At 39.0% G+C, this 10,515-nt stretch overlaps 1 non-coding gene across 1 annotated transcript; it reads right to left on the bottom strand.

The window, feature by feature from the left end:
- Positions 1 to 9,607: 9,607 nt before the first annotated feature.
- Positions 9,608 to 9,714, bottom strand: LOC112711457 (small nucleolar RNA R71). The gene has a single exon (XR_003157498.1). It is a non-coding gene; the product is annotated as a small nucleolar RNA R71 (small nucleolar RNA).
- Positions 9,715 to 10,515: the final 801 nt, after the last annotated feature.

Genomic DNA, 10,515 nt, shown 5'->3' with positions numbered 1-10,515 from the left:
ATAGGATCGAGGAATGGAGAGTGAGAATGTGTGGCTTAGGTTATAACAGATTGTCTTAGAATAAGAGATTGAGGAATTGTTTAGTAATTGAGACGACTGATAAAGAATTGAGATTGATTTTGTTTAGAGAAAACCCTTGAAGGGTAAGGAAGTTTGTACTCGTTAAGAGAGTTAAACAAAGCTAAGAGTGAGACAAACGAATTTAGCTTAGACTTGAATTGGGAATAGGATATTACATTGAAGTCAGAGAATGGCAAAATGAATGAATAGAGGTCGGTTGAATATGAAAGCATATATGAATATTTGAGAGCGAATTTTTGAGGACGAAAATTTCTGTTAGGGGGTAGGATGTAAAACACGTGAAATTAGTGAATAATTAGTTAATAAATTAATTATTAATCCAATAAATTAGAAAATAGAATTTTATGGTTTAGTGAGGTAGAACTAATTACAATAAGAATTTTGACACTAATTTTAACGAGTGGCCTAAGATTGGGACGAACGGGCTGAACCGGACAAACTGGGCATATATTAGGCTCAAGGCTCAACCCAACAATATTTAAAGGAAGAGCATAGCTTTTCTTCCCCAAAGCGAAAGGAGAAAACACACTGAGCATAGGAGAAAAGGGGGAGAAGCATGTAAACCCTCACCCAAATCTTCAATCCAAGTAACTTTTGATCCGAAGCTCCGATTAATGAGCCGTCAGCAGCCACACATTCGTCTCGAAATTCTCTACAAATCCCAATAACCAATTTGGAAAGAAATTCAATTTTTCTTACCTAGATTCTCCCTCTTCAGTTTCGAAATTCATGAGTATTAGAATTGAAAATTATGATATTTTGATGTTTTAGGATCGAATTATCTTGCGGCAATATTTGGGTGTTGTTCCATTAGTCCGTGGGTAATGTAAGAAGATCTTAAACCTTGGTGAATTTCCAATTTAGTAAAACCTATGTTGAATTATGATGAAATTGTATATTATTAGATTAGATGTCTGAAGTTTGAAGTAATTGGTGGTGTTAGTAAGCTAAATTTGGGCTGCGGTAGCTGAATTCTGTCTGGCACACTATTTGGAGCTTTGGGTATTTGTGAAACGGCAATAATTTGTGGTGTTCCAAGCATTAGGGAGAAACCGGCCAAGGTATGGGTTTCATTTCTCGTATATAATATATAATGTGTCATGAGGATAATTGTTAAATTGGTGTTATGGAATTGGTTAAGTGGATTATGAGGTGTTGAATGTTGAGTTGTCTGTGAGAATATGTTGTTTGTGATAATTGATGAGGATATTAAATGATGATAATGATAGTAGGATGACTTGTGAATTTTGTTAAATTGGTTTGTGAAATTGTATACGATGAAAACCCTAAGAATTGGGTATTTTCATGTGATGTAAGAGATGGAATAGGTATGAGACTGCTTTGTACACAATTAGTGCTGAAATTAGAGTGTGAGTTATTGGTTTTTGAAAGAAACTTGGTGAAATAAAGGTTTAAGGGTTTTTTGTAAAATTGATTTTTGGCCGAACTTCAGCGAGCTATAACTTGGCGTCTGGACCCCCAATTTGTTTCAAACTTATTTCACATGAAAATTGGGTCCGTGAAGTTTACGCTGTTCGAAGAACAAATTAAAAAGTTTTAAAATGAGAAATTTATCCGCGTCAGAAGTTCTATACGTAAAATTGAAATTCTGCAAACTTAGACATTTCTGATCAAACTACAGTGTAGGTGTACGCATACCCCTCATTTGCGAAGGGTCATTTCTGTCCAGCATACATGCGTAGGTGAACAAGGCTATGCGTATGCGAGATAGGCTAAACTGCACTCCCACGCGTACGCGTGGCTCTTGTTTCAGCAAAAACATAGATTTTTGTGTTTTAATGTTCATATTAAAACCTCTAAACTTCTGTTTTCATTCTTTTAGCCCTAGATCTTGTTAGTAAGCCTAGTAATAGGATGAAGTTAGGAAATTGTGGTAACTTGGAGATGAAGCAAGAGTTTTAAAAGGTAATTTGTGGTTGGAGAAGATGGTACTTGATTTGTCAAAGAGGATGAAAGTGGTATATAAGGCAAATATGAGAGTAATGTAGTATTGAGAATGATGTATTAGAAAATTGATGATGTTGATTAATTAAGAATGACGAGATGAGTTATGAATTATTATTGAGAATGAAAATGATATTTATGAGATATACTTGATTATTATTGAGACGTTTGTTGACCCCTTTACGTAAGATGTGACCGGGCACTCTAACTCTCCGGTTCCCCATGGGCATGCATATAAATATTATTGAGCTTGGGGTGTTGTCTCTGATAGGCAAAATTGTGATCATCAACAATGGCTCCAACAACTTGGTACTCTCAAACGTGAATCACACTTTGTCACAACTCTGCACAACTAACCAGCAAGTGCACTGGGTCGTCCAAGTAATACCTTACGTGAGTAAGGGTCGATCCTACAGAGATTGTTGGTATGAAGCAAGCTATGGTCATCTTGTAAATCTAATGGTTATAATGGTTTTCGAATATAAAACTAAATAAAGAATAAAATAGAGATAGAGATACTTATGTAATTCATTGGTGGGAATTTCAGATAAGCGCATGAAGATACTGTTTTCCTTCTGAATCTCTGCTTTCCTACTGCTTTCATCCAATCATTCTTACCTCTTTCCATGGCAAGCTGTATGTTGGGTTTCACTATTGTCAATGGCTACCTCCCGTCCTCTCAGTGAAAATGGTCCAGATGCTCTGTCACAGCACGGATAATCATTTGTCGGTTCTTGATCATGTCGGAATAGAATCCAGTGATTCTTTTGCGTCTGTCATTATGCCTAACACTCGCGAGTTTGAAGCTCGTCACAGTCATCCCATCTCAGATCCTACTCGGAATACCACAGACAAGGTTTAGACTTTCCGGATCTTAGGAATGGCCGCCAGTAATTCTAGCTTATACCACAAAGACTCCGATCTTTCGGAATGGAGGCTAAGAGATACACCCTCGTTCTAAGGTAGAACGGAAGTGGTTGTCAGTCACTCTTTCATAGGTGAGAATGATGATGAGTGTCACGGATCATCACATTCATCATGTTGGAGTGCAGCAAATATCTTAGAATAAGAATAAGCATGAATTGAATAGAAAACAGTAGTACTTTACATTAAAACTCGAGGAACAGCAGTGCTTCACACCTTAATCTATGGTGTGTAGAAACTCCACCATTGAAAATACATAAGTGATGGTGGTCCAGGCATGGCCGAATGGCCAGCCCCCAAAATGTGATCAAAGATGTAAAATCCAAGATATGAGTACAATAGTAAAAAGTTCTATTTATACTCAACTAGCTACTAGGGTTTACAGAAATAAGTCTAAGTGCAGAAATCCACTTCGGGGCCCACTTTGGTGTGTTCTTGGGCTGAGCTTGAGCTTTACACGTCGCATTCCAGAGTTAAACGCCAAGTTGTAATGTGTTTTTGGCGTTTAACTCTGGAATGCGACGTGTTTTTGGCGTTTTACTCCAGAATGTAGCATGGAACTGGCGTTGAACGCCAGTTTGGATCATCTAAACTCAAGTAGAGTATAAATTATTATATATTGCTGGAAAGCCCTGGATGTATACTTTCCAACGCAATTGAGAATGCACCATTTGGAGTTCTGTATCTCTAGAAAATTCATCTCGAGTGCAGGGAGGTCAGAATCCAACAGCATCAGCAGTCCTTTGTCAGCCTCTTATCAGATTTTTGCTCAGGTCCCTCAATTTCAGCCAGACAATACCTAAAATCATAGAAAAAACACACAAACTCATAGTAAAGTCCAGAATTGTGAATTTTGCATAAAAACTAATAAAAATATCCCTAAAAGTAGCTAGATCCTACTAAAAACTACCCAAAAATAATGCCAAAAAGCATATAAATTATCCGCTCATCACAACACCAAACTTAAATTGTTGCTTGTCCCCAAGCAACTGAAAATCAAAATAGGATAAAAAGAAGAGAATATACTATAAATCTCAAAATATCAATGAACATTAGTTCTAATTAGATGAGCGGGACTTGTAGCTTTTTGCTTCTGAACAGTTTTGGCATCTCACTTTTTCCTTTGAAGTTTAGAATGATTAGCATCTATAGGAATTCAGAGTTCAGATAGTGTTATTGATTCTCCTAGTTAAGTATGTTGATTCTTGAACATAGCTACTTTTATGAGTCTTGGCCGTGGCCCTAAGCACTTTGTTTTCCAGTATTACCACCGGATACATAAATGCCACAAACACATGACTGGGTGAACCTTTTCAGATTGTGACTCAGCTTTGCTAAAGTCCCTAGTTAGAGGTGTCCAGAGCTCTTAAGCACACTCTTTTTGCTTTGGATCACGACTTTAACCACTCAGTCTCAAGCTTTTTACTTGGACTTGCATGCCACAAGCACATGGTTAGGGACAGCTTTGATTTAGCCGCTTAGGCCTAGATTTTATTTCCTTAGGCCCTCCTATCCATTGATGCTCAAAGCCTTGGATCCTTTTTACCTTTGCCTTTTGGTTTTAAGGGCTATTGGCTTTTTCTGCTTGCTTTTTCTTTTTCTTTCTCTCTTTTTTTGCCATTTTTTTCGCAAGCTTCTTTTTCACTTTTCTTTCTTCAAGAATCAATTTTTTTATTTTTCAGATCATCCATAACATTTCTCTTTTTCATCATTCTTTCAAGAGCCAACAATTTTAACATTCATAAACAACAAGATAAAAAAATATGCACTGTTCAAGCATTCATTCAGAAAATAAAAAGTATTGTCACCACATCAATATAATTAAACTAATTTCAAGGAGGAATTTGAAACTCATGTACTTCTTGTTCTTTTGTATTAGAAACATTTTTCATTTAAGAGAGGTGAAGGATTCATGGAATTATTCATAGCCTTAAGACATAGTTACTAAATACTAATGATCATGTAGTAAAGACACAAACATAGACAAACATGAAGCTCAAAAACCAAAAAACAGAGATATAAGAACAAGGAAGTTAAGGAATGAGTCCACCTTAGTGTTGGTGGCGTCTTCTCCTTGAAGGACCAATGGTGTCCTTGAGCTCATCTATGTCTCTTCCTTTCCTTTGTTGCTCCTCCCTCATAGCTCTTTGATCTTCTCTAATCTCATTGAGAATGATGGAGTGTTCTTGGTGTTCCACCCTCAATTGGTTTATGTCATGACTCAATCCTTCTAGAGAAGTGTTGCGTTGTTCCCAATAGTTGTTTGGAGAAAAATGCATCCCTTGAGGCATCTCAGGGATTTTTTGATGATGAGCTTCCTCATGTGTCTCTGAGATCCATGAATGGGCTCTCTTGTTTGCTCCATCCTCTTCTTAGTGATAGGCTTGTCCTCTTCAATGAGGATGTCTCCTTCTATGACAACTCCAGCTAAGTTGCATAGATGGCAAATGAGATGAGGAAAAGCTAGCCTTGCCAAGGTGGAGGGCTTTTCGGCTACTTTGTAGAGTTCTAGAGGGATGACTTCATGAACTTCTACCTCCTCTCCAATCATGATGCTATGGATCATGATGGCCCGATCCACAGTTACTTCGGATTGGTTGCTAGTGGGGATGATGGAGCGTTGGATGAACTCCAACCATCCTCTAGCCACAGGCTTAAGGTCCAGTCTTCTCAATTGAACTGGCTTACCTTTTGAGTCTCTTTTCCATTGAGCTCCTTCCACACATATGTCCATGAGGACTTGGTCCAACTTTTGATCAAAGTTGACCCTTCTAGTGTAAGGGCGTGCATCTTCTTGCATCATAGGCAAGTTGAACGCCAACCTTACATTCTCCGGACTGAAATCTAAGCATTTCTTCCGAACCATTGTAAGCTAATTCTCTGGGTTTGGGTTCATGCTTTGATCATGGTTCCTAGTGATCCATGCGTTTGCATAGAACTCTTGAACCATTAAGATTCTGACTTGTTGAATGGGATTGGAGAGGACTTCCCATCCTCTTCTTCTAATCTCTTGTCGGATCTCCGGATATTCGCCCTTTTTGAGCTTAGAAGGGACCTCAGGGATCACCTTTTTCTTGGCCACAACTTCATAGAAGTGGTCTTGATGGGCTTTTGAGATGAATCTCTCCATCTTCCATGACTCGGAGGTGGAAGCTTTTTCCTTCCTTTTCCTCTTTCTAGAGGTTTCTTCGGCCTTAGGTGCCATAAATGGTTATGGAAAAACAAAAAAGCTATGCTTTTACCACACCAAACTTAGAATGTTGCTCGCCCTTGAGCAAAAGAAGAAAGAATAGAAGAAGAATAAGAAGATATGGAGGAGAGGGGAAGATGTGTGTATTCGGCCAAGGGGGAGAAGAGAGGGTTGTGTTGTGTGAAAATGAAGAAGGATGGAGGGGTTTATATAGTGGAGGGAGAGGGGTATGGGTTCGGTTATTTAGGGTGGGTTTGGGTGGGAAATAGATTTTAAATTTGAAGGTAGGTGGGGTTTATGGGGAAGAGTGGATGGATGTGATTGGTGAAGGGGTAATGGGGAAGAGAGATTGAGGTGATTGGTGAAGGGTATATTGTTATTGGATTATGTGAAGAAGAGAGAAGTGGGGTAGGTGGGGATCCTGTGGGGTCCACAGATCTTGAGGTGTCAAGGATTTCTCATCTCTGCACCCATTAGGCGTGTAAAATGATGCCATGTCATCTAGGCCAGTTTCACTGACCTTTTCTTTACTGTTTTTAGGTTAGTTTCATGCATTTTCTAAGTGAATAAGGTAAGTTTTGGATGAAAATACACTTACACCTTGATTCAAGCAACTATTGTGAATTTCACATGATTTCATGAGAATTTTTGCTAGAATTGAATGATAAATTGATGATACATAATCCTATGACTTTGGCTAGAGCTTTGATGCACTTTATTTGCTTGATTTCAGGACAAAGGAAGCAAGGAAGAACCACGTTAGTACTCATGTTAATCTAGTTAACGTGACCACTAACATGGAATGGTAAATAGCTTGCAACGTTAATGAGAAAAGTGATCACCAATAACACCTGCGAAGCCATCATAAGCCCACGTTAATTGCCACGTTAACTAGGTTAACGTGGTAGTTAACGTGGAGACAAAAGAAAGCTCCAACGTTAGTGGTAAACGTGAACACCACTAACGTTCCACGATTTGGCAATAAGCCACATTAAGAGTCACGTTAACTTAGTTAATGTGAACTCTAACGTGGAAGAGAGGAACAATACGAACGTTAGTGACACTCACCTTTGTCACTAACGTTAGAGATGGCATTCACTACCACGTTAACTTAGTTAACGTGAGCTCTAACGTGGAGAGTAGGGGCACTTGGAGCGTTAGTGACAAAGGTAAGTGTCACTAACGCTCTCGAAGGTGAGGCATAACCATGTTATGAGCCATGTTAGTTACACTAACGTGAACTTTAACGTAGGAACAAAGGGCACAAGGCAACGTTATTGGGAAAGGTGAGTCCCAATAACGCTTGCGAAGGTTTATAAGGCAACGTTATTGGGAAAGGTGAGTCCCAATAATGCTTGCGAAGGTTTACAAGGCTATGTTAGTGGTCACGTTGGTGCCACTAACGTTGGAGTTAACGTGGGCTATATGGGGTTGGAACGTTAGTGAAAAATGTGATTGTCACTAACGTTCTCGAACCCACAATGTCACTTAACGTTAACTTCACTAACGCCCATGCCTAATTCATACTTCTCTGCAAGCTGAGCCCACTAAAGATTGTAACTACTTCAACTCAAGATCTAAGGCCCACATCCAAGATTTGAAGAACTCACTAGAAGATCAAGAGAAGTAGTATATATAGGAGTAGTTTTGAACTATAGAGAAGCTTGGCACTTTGGAGAACTACCCTCTGTATTTACTTTTCTGCACTTTTAGCTAAGCATGTATTCTTTTCTGCCATTTTTTATTTCTGGAGCTATGAACAACTAAACCCCTTTCATTGGGTTAGGGAGCTCTGTTGTAATTTGATGGATCAATTATAGTTTTCATTTCTCTTCTTCTTTCTTCTCTTTTGATTTACTAGAAAGCTTTCGATCTTAATTCAATTGGTTAGTTGTCTTGGAAAAGAAACTCTCCATAATTGGATCTCCTCTGAGCCTTGGAAAAGGGATGAGGAGATCATGCTAGAAATGCTTTCTCATGTTGGACCAAATTGGGGTCTGGGCGGATATAGTGACATGTAATCCTTCCAACACTTTGATTTGGAAATACATGTGGTATAATCAGTGACCACACTTTATCTCTTCCCATGAGCAATTAAATCAAGGAATTGGGCAATTGTTCAAGCTTAGAGAGATTGGGTTGCCAAGGAATTGGAACCCAATCACTTAAGATTGCCAAGGAAATCAATAGATGCTTTGATTGAGGAAGAGATGAAAATGAATTTGATCCGGAGAATACAACATCACCTAAGCCCAATGAATTCCCCATTTCTGATCTTACCTATTCTCTTTATTTTCTGCATTTATTTTCATGCTCATTTTCCCAAATCCCCATCTAAGATTCTGCACTTTATTTTCTGCTATTTACTTCCCTGCCAATTAATTTTCCGCAACTCTCAAACTACATTCTGTTTAGCTCAACTAGCATACTCTTCCAACTAAAGTTGCTTGACCAATCAGTCCCTGTGGGATTCGACCTCACTCTATTGTGAGTTTTTACTTGACGATAATTCGGTATACTTGCCGAAGGGAAATTTGTTGAGAGACAAGTTTTCATGCATTAAGTTTATGGTGCCGTTGCCGGGGATTGATTTTGTATCAACAATGATTAAATTGGAAGTTCACTAGATTGAGCATTTTTTTCTTTTGTTTGTTTACTTTATTCAGTTGTTTACCTTCAGTTTGTTTCGTTTCTTCATCACACCTATACCCCCTCTGTTTTCTTTCTTTCTTTGTTATTATCTACAATTCTACTCACTAACCCACTAACTGTTTGATAATTTGCATCACTCACACTAACAATCACTCAAACAAGAATAATCTCTTCATTTCATCTCTTGTTGTGTGTTTTGTTAGTTGTATGATAGGGAGAAGAGGGGGAGCTTCAACTTCCTTCGATTCAGAACCTGAAAGGACCCTCCGGAGACTAAGGAGGGAAGAAAGAGGGAAAGGAGTTGTTAGTGCTGAGGAAGAAGAAGAGTACTTTGAAACCAACATAGAAGAGAACTTGGAAAACAATCACGAAGGAGAAGCTCACAACCATGCTAGAGAAGGCCCTGCAAATCATGCTGGGCAAGAAAGGAGAGTTCTAGACTCTTACATCAATCCAAATCCAGGAAACAGTGGAAGTAGCATCCAGAAGCCCACCATACATGCCAACAACTTTGAACTAAAATGCCAACTCATCACCCTTGTTTAGAACAACTGCTCATTTGAAGGAAGTGCTCAAGAAGACCCCAATCAACATCTAACCACCTTTCTGAGAATTTGTGACACTGTAAAGTATAATGGAGTCCACCCGGATGTCTATAGGCTGCTTTTGTTCCCTTTTTCACTCAGGGACAAGGCATCCAAGTGGCTTGAATCCTTCCCAAAGGAGAGCTTAAAAAATTGGGAAGATGTGGTGAACAAATTTTTGGCAAGATTCTACCCTCCTCAAAGAATTAATAGGCTGAGAGCTAAGGTACAGACTTTCAGGCAACAAGATGGTGAGATTCTCTATGAAGCATGGGAGAGGTTCAAGGACTTAACAAGAAGATACCCACCAGATATGTTCAATGAATGGGTTCAACTGCACATTTTCTATGAAGGTCTTTCTTATGAGTCAAAGAAGGTTGTAGATCATTCATCAGGTGGCTCTCTAAACAAGAAGAAAACCATTGAAGAAGCCATAGATGTCATTGAAATAGTAGCTGAGAATGACTACTTCTATGCCTCTGAAAGAAGTAGCACTCGAGGAGTGATGGAGCTGAACCACATGGATGCATTGCTAGCTTAAAATAAGATGATCTCTAAGCAGCTAGCAGATCTCACCAAGAAGGTGGAGGAAAACCAAGTCACAGCAGTCATCACTTCATCACCAGCTCAAGAAGGAGTGAATATAGGAGAAGAAGGTGACTGGGAACAAGCCAACTATGTTGGAAACTCACTATACAAATCCATGACTCATACTCCAAAACTTACAACTCTGGATGGAGAAATCACCCCAACTTTGGTTGGGGAAATCAACAAGACCAAGGTCAAGACCAGAGATGCCACAACCTCAATTCCAATAATAATGCAACTCACTAACATACCTCACAGAGATCCTATCAACACCCGCCTAACTACCCTTCTCACCCACCTAACCCCAATCCACCATCACTAACGGATGATAGACTTTCAAAAATTGAGACTCTACTTGAAGATTTATGTAGAGAAGTCCAAGACAACAAGGTGTTTAAGGAAGAAGTGCGAGCCAATATCAAAAACCAAGGAGAAAACATCAAGAGACTGGAGTCCCAAGTAGGGTATCTATCTCAACAAATTCCCAAACCCATTGATGGATTTCCAAGTGACACGGAGAAGAACCCAAGA

The sequence above is a fragment of the Arachis hypogaea genome, chromosome 1 (assembly GCF_003086295.3).
Source record: "Arachis hypogaea cultivar Tifrunner chromosome 1, arahy.Tifrunner.gnm2.J5K5, whole genome shotgun sequence".
Classification (NCBI taxonomy): domain Eukaryota; kingdom Viridiplantae; phylum Streptophyta; class Magnoliopsida; order Fabales; family Fabaceae; genus Arachis; species Arachis hypogaea.
Note: the sequence above shows the minus strand (reverse complement) of the source record. Positions and strands in the feature narration are given on the sequence as shown.